Source organism: Rhinopithecus roxellana, chromosome 6 (genome assembly GCF_007565055.1).
Source record: "Rhinopithecus roxellana isolate Shanxi Qingling chromosome 6, ASM756505v1, whole genome shotgun sequence".
Classification (NCBI taxonomy): domain Eukaryota; kingdom Metazoa; phylum Chordata; class Mammalia; order Primates; family Cercopithecidae; genus Rhinopithecus; species Rhinopithecus roxellana.
Window position 1 is genome coordinate 46,450,386 of NC_044554.1, and position 14,351 is coordinate 46,464,736.

The window sequence follows — 14,351 nt, forward strand, 5'->3', positions numbered from 1 at the left end:
CGTAGATATTATGAAGAATATCACAGTGTGTTAACACAGTATGTCAACACTGGATATTAGCGATGTTATGAAAAATATCACTATATTATTAATAGTGTTAATGCTATATTATTAATATAATAGTGTTGATATTAACACTATATTAATATAATAGTGTTAAGATTTATATTAGTAATGTAGTGTTAACACCATCATATTAAAAATATAGTGTTAGTAGTATTAACACTCATATTAATAACATAGTATTAACACTTACATTAATAATATAGTGTTAACATTGTTATATTAATAATAGAATGCCAATAGTATTAACACTTATATTAATAGTGGCACACTGTGATATTACTAATATCTGTTATGTTAATGATACCCAGTGTTAGCACACTGTGTTAACACACTGTGGTATTACTAACATCTATGATATTCATAGTATTCAGTGTTAGCACACTGTGATATTACTAATATTTGTGACATTAATAATATCCAGTGTTAGCACACTGTTAACACACTGTGATATTACTAATATCTATATTATCTATCATATTAGTGATATCCAGTGTTATATTAATATCTATTATAAATATTAGATATTACTAATATCTATGATATTAATAATATCCAGTGTTATCACACTGTGATACTACTATTTATGACATTAATAATATTATTATTAATGTCACACACTGTGATATTATTCATATCCATATTACTACTGTAAACACATTAGATATTAATACTAATACCCAGTATTAACACACTATGTTAACACACTGTGATATTATTCATAATATCCATTATATTAATGCTGATATCCAGTGTTAACACGCTATGTTAACACACTGTGACGTTATTCAGAATATTCATATTACTACTAATGTCCAGTGTTAACACACTGTGATATTTTTCATAACATCACTAATATCCAGTGTTGACATACTGTGTTAACACACTGTGATATTCTTCCTAATATCCACGATATTACTACTGATATCCACTGTTGTTAACACACTGTGATATTATTCATAATATCTAATGTATTACTACTGACATCCAGGGTGTTAAACTGGGTTAACTCCCTCTGATATTATTCACAATATCCAGTGTATTACTATTGATATCCAGGGTGTTAATACAATTAATATCCATGATATTATGAATAATATCACCCTGTGATATCCAGGATGATATCCTGATACTGATCCACTACTGATATCCAGGATAACACACTGTGTTAACACCCTGTGATATTCATGTCTATGATGTTACTACTGATATGATTATGATATTATTCATAATATCCATGATATTACCACTGACATCCAGGGTGAAAACGCAGTTTTAACACACTGTATTATATTCATAACATCATCAATATCACTACTGATATCCATTGTTTCACACTGTGATATTAATGAAATATCACTGTTACATTTATAATATACAGTGTTTCCACACTGTGCTATGAAATATTATACTATTCAGTGTTTTCACACCATGCTATGAATGAAATATCATAATATCCAGTGTTTCCAAACTGTGCTATGAATGAAATAATATTCAGTGTTTCCACACTGTGCTATGAATCAAATATTATAATATCCAGTGTTTCCACATTATGCTATGAATGAAATATTATAATATTCAGTGTTTCCACACAGGGATATGAATGAAATATTACACTATGCAGTGTTTCCACACTGTGCTATGAATGAACTATTAAAATATCCAGTGTTTCCAAACAGGGATATGAATGAAATATTAAAATATCCAGTGTTTCCACATAGGGATATGAATGAAATACTAAAATATCCAGTGTTTCCACAAAGGGATATAAATGAAATATCGCCGTGATATTTATAATATCCACTGTTTCCACAGAGGGATAAAGTTGAAATCTTGCTGTGATATTTATAATATCCAGTGTTTCCACACAGAGATATAAATGAGATACAGCTGTGATATATGTATAATATCCAGTGTTTCCACATTAAGGCTATAAATGAAATATCAATGATATTTATAATATCCGCTCTTTATGCACAGAGATACAAATGAAATATCCTTGTGATATTTATAATATCCAGTGCTTCCGCACTGTGATATGAATAAAATATCACTGTAATATTTATAATATCCAGTGTTTACACATTGTGATATTAATGAAATATCTGTTAAGATATTTCTCAGTTTACACACTGTGATATTAATGAAATATCGGTTCTGATATTTTTCATATCACAGTGTTTACACAGAGTGTTTACACACTGTTATTAATGAAATACCACTGCTGATATTTATCATATCATAGTGTTTACACAGTGTTTACACACTTTGATATTAATGATATACCACTTCTGATACCATATCATCACAGTGTTTACACAGAGCGTTTACACACTTTGATATTAATGATATATCGCTTCTGATATCATATCAGTGTTTACACAGAGCGTTTACACACTGATATTCATGAAATATCACTGCTGATATATCACAGTGTTTACACAGTGTGATATAAATGAAATATCCGTTCTGATATTTTTCATATCATGGTGTTTACACAGTGTTTACACATTGTGATATTAATGGTATATCGCTTCTGATATTTATCATATTACAGAGTTTACACACCGTGATATTAATGAAATACTGCTTCTGAAATTTATCATATCGCAGTGTTTACACGCAGTGTTTACATACTGTGAAAATGAAAAATTGCTTCTGATATTTATCATACCACCGTGTTTACACAGTGTTTACACTCTGATATTAATGAAATAACGCTTCTGATATTTATCGTATCAAAGTGTTTACAGTGTTTACACAATGTGATATTAATGAAATATCGCTTCTGATAGTTATCAAATCACAGTGTTTACACAGATCGTTTACTCACTGTGATATTAATGAAATAAAGCTTCTGATATTTTTCAAATCACAGTGTTTACAGAGTGTTTACACACTGTGATATTAATGAAATATTGCTTCAGATATTTATCATATCACAGTGCTTACACAGGGTGATATTAATGAAATATCGCTTCTGATATTTACCATATCACAATGTTTGCACATTGTGATATTAATGAAATATCACTTCTGATATTTATCATATCACAGTGTTTACACACAGTAATACTGATGAAATATCGCTTCTGATAATTATCATATCACAGTGCTTACACATGATGGTTGACACACGGTGATACTGATGAAATTTCATTTCTCATATTCATCATATGACAGTGTTGACAGAGGGGGTATACACACTGTGATACTGATGAAATATCGCTTCTGATAATTATCATATCACAGTGCTTACACAGAAGGTTCACACACTGTGATATTGATGAAATATCACTTCTCATATTCATCATATCAGTGTTGACAGAGGGGGTATACACACTGTGATATTGATGAAATATCACTTTTGATATTTATCATATCACTGTTTTTTTATTTTTTTTTTTTATTTTTTTTTGAGGCGGAGTCTCGCTCTGTCGCCCGGACTGGAGTGCAGTGGCCAGATCTCAGCTCACTGCAAGCTCCGCCTCCCGGGTTTACGCCATTCTCCTGCCTCAGCCTCCCGAGTAGCTGGGACTACAGGCGCCCGCCACCTCGCCCGGCTAGTTTTTGTATTTTTAGTAGAGACGGGGTTTCACCGTGTTAGCCAGGATGGTCTCGATCTCCTGACCTCGTGATCCGCCCGTCTCGGCCTCCCAAAGTGCTGGGATTACAGGCTTGAGCCACCGCGCCCGGCCCATATCACTGTTTACAGGGGGTTTACATGCTGTGATATTGATGAAGTATCCTTTCTAATATTTATCATATCACAGTGTTTACACGCTGTGATATTGATTTAATATTGCTTCCGATATTTATCATATCAGTGTTTACATGCTGTGATATTAATGAAATATCGCTTCTGATATTTATCGAATCACAGTGTTTACACAGAGGGTTTACACACTGTGATATTGATGAAATATCGCTTCTGATATTTATCATATCACTATTTACAGAAACTTTACACTGTGATATTAATGAAATATTGATTCTGATATTTATCATATCAGTGTTTACATGCTGTGATAGTGATGAAATACCCCTTCTGATGTTTATCATATCACAGTGATTACAGGGGGTTTACACACTATGATACTGATGAAATATCACTTCTGATATTTGTCATATCATTGTGTTTACAGAGTGTTTACACACTATGACATTGATGAAGTATCGTTTCTGATATTTGTCATATCACAGTGTTTATACAGCGTGTTTATACACTGTGATATTGATGAAATATCATCTCTGATATATGTCATACCAAAGTGTTTACATAGGTTTACATACTGTCATATTGATTAAATGCCGCTTCTGATATTTATCGTGTAACAGTGTTTACACAGCTGTGATATTGATGAAATATTGCTTCTGATATTTATCATATCAGTGTTTACAGGGGGTTTACATACTGTGATCTTGATGAAGTATCCTTTCAGAGTGTTTACAGTGGGAGTATAACCTGTGATTATATTATTCATAATATCTAAAAGACATTACTCCTAATATCACAGTGGGTGTACACCATGTGATGATATTATTCACAGTATCTAAAAGATATTACTCCTAATATCACCTTGGGTGTACATCCTGTGATGTTATTTACAATATCTAAAAGATATTACTCCTAATATCACCATGGGGGTACACTCTGTGATACTATTGAAAATATCCAAAAGATATTCCTCCTAATAAAACCGTGGATGTACACTCTGTGATATTATTTACAATATCTAAAAGATATTACTCCTAATACTACCGGGGGTGTAGACCTTGTGTGTACAAAATGTGATATTAGTCATAATATCTAAAAGATATTCCTTCTAATATCACAGTGGTGCAGTACACTGTGTGTACACCCACCGTGATACTGTTTGTAATATCTAAAAAAGATATTACTCCATATATCAAAGTGGGTGTACATCCTGTGATATTATTTGTAGTATCTAAAGAAGGTAGTACACCTAATATCTCAATGGGTATACACCCTGTGTGTAAACCCAGTGATATTATTCATGATATCTAAGGGAGATATTACTCCTAATATCACAGTGGATGTACTCCCTGTGTGTACACCCTGTGATATTATTTGTAATATATAACGGAGATATTACTCATAATATTACAGTGATATTATTTGTAATATCTAAGGAATATATTACCTCTAATATCACAGTGGTTGTACACCCTGTGTGTAAACCCAGTGATATTATTTGTAATATCTAAGGGAGACCTTACTCGTAATATCACAGTGGGTGTACACCCTGTGTGTACACCCCCTGTAATATTATTCATAAAATCTAAGGAAGATATGACTCCTAATATCACAGTGGGTGTACACCCTGTTATATTATTAATAATATCTAAGAGAGATAGTACTTTTAATATCGCAGTGGATATACACCCTGTGATATTATTCGTAATAGGTAAGGGAGATAGTACACCTCATATCACAGTGGGTGTACACCCTGTGATATTAATCATAAAATCTAAAGGAGATGTTACTCATAATATCATGGTGGGTGTACACCTTGTGATATTATTTATAATATCTAACAGAGATACTACTTTTAATATCATGGTGGGTGTACACCTTGTGATATTATTTGTAATATCCTAGGGAAATATTCCTACTAATATCACAGTGGGTGTACACTCTGTGATATTATTCAATTGTTTGTAATATTTAAGGGAGACATTACCCCTAGTATCACAGTGGGTGTAAACCCTGTAACACTATTCGTAAGGGAGATATCACTCATAATATCACCGTGGGTTTACACCTACTGTGTATTATATTACTCTTAATATCTAAGAAAGATATTACTCCTAATATCACAGTGGGTGTACACACCCTGCGATATGAGATGTAATATCATCCTCTCCCCACCTTAATGTCACGAACAATATTGCAGAGAAATGTACACCTTCTGCGATATGGGGAGTAATATCATCTTCTCTTCCCTTGGATATTACAAACAGTATCACAGACTTTGCACACACAGGGTGTTTACGATATTGAAAATCATATCATCTTCTTCCCTGAATATTACAAACAATACCACAGGGGGGTGCACCCCCTGTGATATTGGGAGTAATATCATCTTCTCTTCCCCTGTATATTAAAAACAATATCACAGGGTAATGTACACCCGCTGCGATGTTGAGAGTAATACCCTCTCCCCTCACTGGATATTACAAACAATATCACAGGACGTGTACACCCCCTGCGATATTGGGAATAATATCATCCTCTCCCTTTCTAAATTTTTTTTTTTTTTTTTTTTTTTGAGACGGAGTCTCGCTCTGTCGCCCAGGCTGGAGTGCAGTGGTCGGATCTCAGCTCACTGCAAGCTCCGCCTCCCGGGTTTACACCATTCTCCTGCCTCAGCCTCCCGAGTAGCTGGGACTACAAGCGCCCGCCACCTCACCTGGCTAGTTTATTTTTTAATTTTTTTTTAGTAGAGACGGGGTTTCACCGGGTTAGCCAGGATGGTCTCGATCTCCTGACCTTGTGATCCGCCCGTCTCGGCCTCCCAGAGTGCTGGGATTACAGGCTTGAGCCACTGCGCCCGGCCTCCCTTTCTAAATATTACAAACAATATCACAGGGGAGTGAACATCCCCCTGTGATATTGGGATTAATATCATCCTCACCCTCCCTGGATATTAGGAACAATATCACAGTGGGGTGTACACCTTCTGCGATATTGGGAGTGATATCATCATCTCCCCACCAGGATATTACGAACAAAATCACAGAGGTGTGTACACCTCTTTCAACGTAAGGAGTAATATCATCCTCTCCCCCTCTGGATATTACTAATAATATCACAGGGGGGTGTACACCACCTGAGATATTGGGATTAATATCATCCTCTCCCCCTCTGGATATTACTAATAATATCACAGGGGGGTGTACGCCACCTGAGATATAGGGAGTAATATCATCCTCTCCCCCTCCGGATATTAAGAACAATATCACAGAAGGGTGCACACCTCCTGCGATACAGGGAGTAATATCATCCTCTCCCCCCTTGAATATTATGAACAGTATCACAGGGGGGTGTACATCCCCTGCGATGTTCGGGGTAATATCATCCACTTCCCCCCTGAAAATTATGAACAATATCACGGGGCGTTGTACACCCCCCGTGATATTCGGAGTAATATCATCCTCTCCTCAGCTGAATATTACAAACAATATCAAAGGAGAGTGTACACAATCTGCGATATTGGGAGTAATATCATCCTCTGCCACCCTGGATATTATGAACAAATATCACAGAAAATGTACACAAAGGGTGTTTACGATATTGGGAGTAATATCATCTCCCCTCTGGATATAACGAACAATATCTCAGTGGGGTACACACCCCCTGCAATATGTGGAGTAATATCATTTTCTCTCCCCCCAAATATTACGAACAATATCGCAGGTGGGTGTACACACCCGGCGATATGGGGAGTAACATCATCCTCTCCTCTTCTGGATATTACAAACAATATCACAGGGGGGTGTACACCCACTGGGATATGAAGAGTAACATCTTCCTCCCCGCTGCAATATGGGAAGTAATTTTATCCTCGCCCTTTCTTGATATTATGGATAATATCACAGGGGGGTGTACACCCCCTGCGATATGAGGACTAACATCTTCCTCTCTCTTCCTGGATATTACAGACAATATCACAGGAAGGTGTACACCCTCTGTGACATGGAGAGCAATATCATCCTCTTCCCCCCTGAATATGAATATCACAGGAAGTGTCCGCTCCCTGCTATATGGGCAGTAGTATCATCCCCCCTGCCCCTGGATGTTAGGTACAATATCACACGGGGGTGTACACCCTCTGCGATATGGGGAATTGCATCATTCCCTCTCCCTCTTGCTGTTATGGACAATTTCACAGGGGGATGAACACCTCCTGCGATATGGGAAGTACTATCATCCCCTCCCCACCAGATGTTATAAAAATATTACAGGGGGGTGTACACCTTCTGCGATATGGGGAGTAATATGATCCTCTCTCCCGCTGGATGATAGGAACAGTATCGCAGCGGGGTGTACACACTCTGCAATATGGAGAATAATATCATCCTCTCCACTCCTGGATGTTACGGACAATATTACAGGGGGGTGTACACACCCTGCGATATGGGAAGTAATATCATCCTCTCCACCCTGGATATTACGGACAATATCACAGAGGCTGTACACCCCCTGCGATATTGGGAGTAATATCATCCTCTCTTTTCCTGGATGCTACAAGCAATATCACAGGGGGGTGTACACCCCTTGCAATATTGCAAGTAATATCATCCTCTCCCCCCGGATATTACAAACAATATCACAGGAAGGTGTACGCCCCCTGCGATGTTAGGAGCAATATCATACTGTCCCCCCCTGAGTATTATGAATAGTATCACAGGGATATGTACAACCGCAGCGATATTGGAATTAATATCAACCTCTCCCCCCCTTGATATTATGAACAATATCACAGTGGGGTGTACACCCCCTGAGATATTGGCAGTATTATCATCCTCTTTCCCCCTGAATATTACTAATGATATCATGGTGGGGTTATATTATTCATAATATCTAAGGGAGACATTACTTCTAATATCACAGTAAATGTACAACCTTTAATATTATTTGTAATATCTAAGGAATGCATTACTCCTAATATCAAAGTAGATGTGCATTGTTTGATATTATTCATAATATTTAAGGAAAATATTACTTTTAATATCAGAGTGGCTATATACCCTGTGATATTATTCATGATACCTAAGGGAGATATTACTCCTAATATCGCAGTGGGTTTATACCCTGTATGTACACCCTTTGATATTATTTGTAATATCTAAGAGAGATATCACTTCTAATATCATAGTGGTTATGCACCCTGTGATAATATTCATAATATCTAAGGGAGATATTACCTCTAATTTCACAGTGGATGTATACTGTATGAATTTTTTTTTTTTTTTTTGAGGCGGAGTCTCGCTCTGTCGCCCGGACTGGAGTGCAGTGGCCGGATCTCAGCTCACTGCAAGCTCCGCCTCCCGGGTTTACGCCATTCTCCTGCCTCAGCCTCCCGAGTAGCTGGGACTACAGGCGCCCGCCACCTCGCCCGGCTAGTTTTTTGTATTTTTTAGTAGAGATGGGGTTTCACCGTGTTAGCCAGGATGGTCTCGATCTCCTGACCTCGTGATCCGCCCGTCTCGGCCTCCCAAAGTGCTGGGATTACAGGCTTGAGCCACCGCGCCCGGCCTCTATGATATTATTCATAATATTTCAGGGAGCTATTACTCCTAATGTCACAGTGGGTTCATAATATCTAAGAAAGATCTTAATGCTACTATCACAGTGGCTGTACACCCTGTGATATTATTCCTAATATCTAAGGGAGATATTACTCCTAATATCACAGTGAATGTACACCCTGTGACACTATTCGTAATATCTAAGGGAAATATTACCTTCATATCACAGTGGGGGTACACCCTTTGACATTATTCATAATATCTAAGGGAGATATTACTCCTAATATCACAGTGGGCGTACATCCTGTGGTATTGTTCATAATATCTAAGGGAGATATTACTTTTAATATTATAGTGAATGTACACCCTGTGATATTATTCATAATATCTAAAGGAGATATTACTCCTAATATCACGGTGGTTGTACGCTCTGTGTGTACGCCCACAGACACATGGCATACAGGGGCACCCTGGAGAGTTTGCAGCCATGGGGAGTCCAATTATAGGATACTGAATTTTTTTTTTTTTTTCTGTGAGAAGGAGTCTCACTTTTTGTCACCTGGGCTGTAATGCAGTGACCCAATCTCGATTCACTGCAACCTCTACCTCCTGTGTTCAAGCGATTCTCCTGCCTCAGCCTCTGTGTAGCTGGGATTACAGGTGCCTGCTACCATGCCTGGCTAATTTTTTGGATTTTTAGTAGAGATGGGGTTTCATTATGTTGGCTAGGCTGGTCTCAAACTCCCTCCCTCAAGTGATCCACCTGCCTCAACCTCCCAAAGTGCAGGGGATACAGGTGTGAGCCACCACAACCAGCCTGACATTGAACGTTTTAAAAAGCCACTTTTGCATATATGCCATCTCTGGCTGACCAGCACCCTTCTAAGAACAGAATCTGCCCAGAGACCCGGCCACTGGCCAAGAAGGAGGGGACAGAAGCACTGACAGTTTTGGCCAGGATGAGGAAGCCAAATAATTCACTCTCTTGTCAGTGTTCTTCCTTCCAGTCACATGGAAAAAACAGATTTGCTTTGCAACCACTTGCTGACCACACATTGTCTGCAATCATGAATCTTGGAAATAAATCATTCCCAATGTTATTTTTTAAATTGTTTTAAATTAAATATTAAAACATTAAAAATTAGCTGGTCATAGTGGTACGTACCTTTAGTCCCAACCACATTGGAGGCTGAGGTAGAAGGATCGCTTAAGCCCAGGAGATCGAGGCTGCAGTGTGTTGTGATTGGGCCACTGTACTGCAGCCTAGGCAATAAAGTGAGACCCTGTCTCAAAAGTAAACAAAATTTTAAAAATAAGATAACAATGCCGGGCGCGGTGGCTCAAGCCTGTAATCCCAGCACTTTGGGAGGCCGAGACGGGCGGATCACGAGGTCAGGAGATCGAGACCCTCCTGGCTAACACGGTGAAACCCCGTCTCTACTAAAAATACAAAAACTAGCCGGGCGAGGTGGCGGGCGCCTGTAGTCCCAGCTACTCGGGAGGCTGAGGCAGGAGAATGGCGTGAACCCGGGAGGCGGAGCTTGCAGTGAGCTGAGATCTGGCCACTGCACTCCAGTCCGGGCGACAGAGCGAGACTCCACCTCAAAAAAAAAAAAAAGATAACAAAATAACACCTGATTCCTTTCGCCTTGTACATTCTTTCAAGGCCTAACCTTTGACCTTCTAAGGTATCCTGGGTCAACATCCAGTTCAAAATGATCTCTTCTTATGAATTTCAACATTGCTACTGTCCCAACAGCCTTCATAGTTGACTATTCCAACTCAACTCTAAACTCTAGGTTCATGGTGTATAGAGGCTAAGTTTTCTTTCAACTTAGTCTCAGCATCTCCTAAAAATTACTCAATAAATACTTACATTAAAAACCAACCTAGGCCGGGCGCGGTGGCTCAAGCCTGTAATCCCAGCACTTTGGGAGGCCGAGGCGGGTGGATCACGAGGTCAGGAGATCGAGACCCTCCTGGCTAACACGGTGAAACCCCGTCTCTACTAAAAATACAAAAAACTAGCCGGGCGCGGTGGCAGGTGCCTGTAGTCCCAGCTACTCGGAGGCTGAGGCGGGAGACTGGCGGGAACCCGGGAGGCGGATCTTGCAGTGAGCCGAGATCGCGCCACTGCACTCCAGCCTGGGCGACACAGCGAGACTCTGCTCTCAAAAAAAAAAAAAAAAAAAAAAAAAAAACCAACCTGATCACATAATGAGACTAAACGTATGAAAGAAAATCCCCCAAACATAAGCCATTTCAAAGTCCATGCTGTGGATTACCTAAACCTTTTTCCCCAGTTGAAGAATCCAACTTCATTTTTGTGGGGGGGGGGGGCAAGGGGCGGGAGATGGAGTCTCACTGTGACACCTAGGCTGGAATGCTGTGGTGCAATTTCAGTTCACTGCAACCTCCACCTCCCAGGTTCAAGCAATTGTCCCACCTCAGCCTCTCTGAGTAGCTGGGACCACAGGCGCACACCACTAGACCTGGATATGTTTTTCATTTTTAGTAGAGACAGGGTTTCACTGTATTGGCCAGGCTGGTCTCAAACTCCTGACCTCAAGTGATCTTCACGCCTCAACCTCCCAAAGTGCTGGGATCCCAGGCGTGAGCCACCGTGCCTGGCCACAACTTCATTTTCTTTAAATGGCCATATACCCAATAATGGTGGGACAGCAGATTGACATCAAATGTCATGAATCATTCAACTTCCGGTTCTTAAAAGGTGACTGACCTGTCCGTTGTATCCACTCTTGGAGTTTATGCCTTGGGTAGAAAAATGGGCCTTTCCTAACGATGAAGGGGAGTCTGAGTAGGACAAGAGTCCACTCTTCTCCTTGTACTTGGCTCATGGGACATACTTGGCTGGGTTCATTCATTTATTCATTCACACTTTTACCTAGCTTCTCCAAATGCCAAGCAACTTAACAGGTGCTGGTATAACAGATCCTCACAATAGACTGTGACAGCTCTGCTGCAGATTTGCTCCACACAGTTAGAGAGGAAACATTAGCTGCAGGCTTTACTGACATGGGCTACAGCTTCAGATTAAAAAAGAAGAAGAAAAAAAAAGTCATGGCCAGGCACAGTGGCTCACACCTGTAATCCTAGCATCTTGGTAGGCCAAGGAGTGAGAATAGCTTAATATCAGGAGTTCGAGACCAGCCTGGGCAACATAGTGAGACCCTGTCTCTACAAAAAAAAAACAAAATTAATTAGCCGGGCGTGGTTGTGTGGGCCTGTAGTTCCAGCTACTTGGGAGGCTAAGATGAGAGGATCACCTGAGCCCACGATGTGGAGGCTGCAGTGAGTGATGATCATGCCATTGCACTCCAGCCTGAGCAACAGAGTGAGACCCTATCTCAAAAAGAAAAAAGAAAAAGAGGTGGATAAATGGAAGGAAGAAAGGGAGGGAGGGAGGGAAGGAGGGAGGACGGAAGGGAAGAAGGAAGGAAGGAAGGAGGAAGGAAGGATGGAAGGATGGAAGGAAGGAAGGAAGGAAGGAAGGAAGGAAGGAAGGAAGGAAGGAAGGAAGGAAGGAAGGAAGGAAAGAAGGAAGGAAAGAGAGGGAGGGGGAAAAAAGTCACTAGTCTTGCACCACAACGCTTCTAAGTGTAAGGCTAATCTTGTCCATCTGATCTGAAAGCATGGTCAGAAGGACAAATAAACTCTGAAGTTTTGTCTAAGCCACAAAGATCAGCCGGCTAGATCAGCTCCTCCCCCTTGCTCTTCCGAGGCCCCTGCCCTGGGGACGGACAAATGGAGTCCGGGACCTCTCCGTGGGCTGGATCCAATCTCTGACGCTACTGCAGCGCCAAGATCTCGACACATTCACAACATGATGCAAGAGACGGGCAGTCACTTCAGGAAAGGGAGAGAGAGGGCAGGTACAAGGGCAATGGTAGACGGAGCTTTCCCCAGAAGGGTGCCCAACCGAGAAGGCGTTAGAAGCTGCGTTCTTTCTCCAGGAGGGCATGGGCGAAAGCGAAGACCCCTGATCATGACTGCAGGAACGCAGTCAGGCCCTTAGAAACCGGCGGCGGGCCCCGCCCCTGCGACCAGGAGCCCTGCAAGCTGGGCCCCGCTGCCAACCGCGTTTCCAGCCGCTACGGCGCGGACCCCGCTTCTGCTCGCACGGGGGCGCGCAGCTCGCCCACTCACCCAAGGGGGCGCAAGGAAACCGCGGGGTCAGCTGCGCGCACTTCGGAGTCTATTCTGGGCGGCTCGGAGGCCTCATCTCGATCGCGGGCCCTCCAGGAACTGCTCTGGTCCAGAGCAGGATAGGATGGGGGTTCCCCAAGGGAGGACTGCAGGAAGATGGAACAGGATTTCTTCACCTGCCCTTCATCGCCTGTGGGCCTACACTCTGGCTGTCCCTTCTGTGTCATCGCCACGGTCCCCATGTGCACCCCGTTTGTCCTCCCCTCTTCCTGCCCTAGGTCGCCTCCCCCCACTTCACCTCCTTTCGTGACCGCTGGCCGGGTTGATCCTGTGGGATCTCCGCTCTTCACCCTCAGGCCAGCCTATTCTCCTCTCCCTGTGTGCACCCCAATGCCTCCCAGTTTGGCCTGGAGTATGTATTAGGTTGGTGCAAAAGTAACTGCGGTTTAAATGGCAAAAACCGCAATTACTTTTGCACCACCTATAAATAGGCAGGGGGAATGGGCAAAAAAAGCCTTAGAGAAGGGGTCAAGAGCCAATCACCTAGCCGGCCAGGAGTATGGGTTTGCCAGAGGCATGAGATACAATGAAGCAGAAAAGGAAGAAAAAAGATTAAGGACACAAATTGTTCATGATAAGGGGTTTCCTGATAAACTCAGAAACAGCAACTACCAGTTATGAAGCACTTAAACTGACACTCTCTCATTAATCCTCACAACGGTCCTGTGCAGGTGGTGGTTTTTTTTTTTTTTTTTTTTTTTTTTACCATCTTACATTCTGGAGCTGCAGTTGGTATGTAACAGAGGCAGCATTTGAACCCTGGCCTGCTCATACCAGAGCGGGGG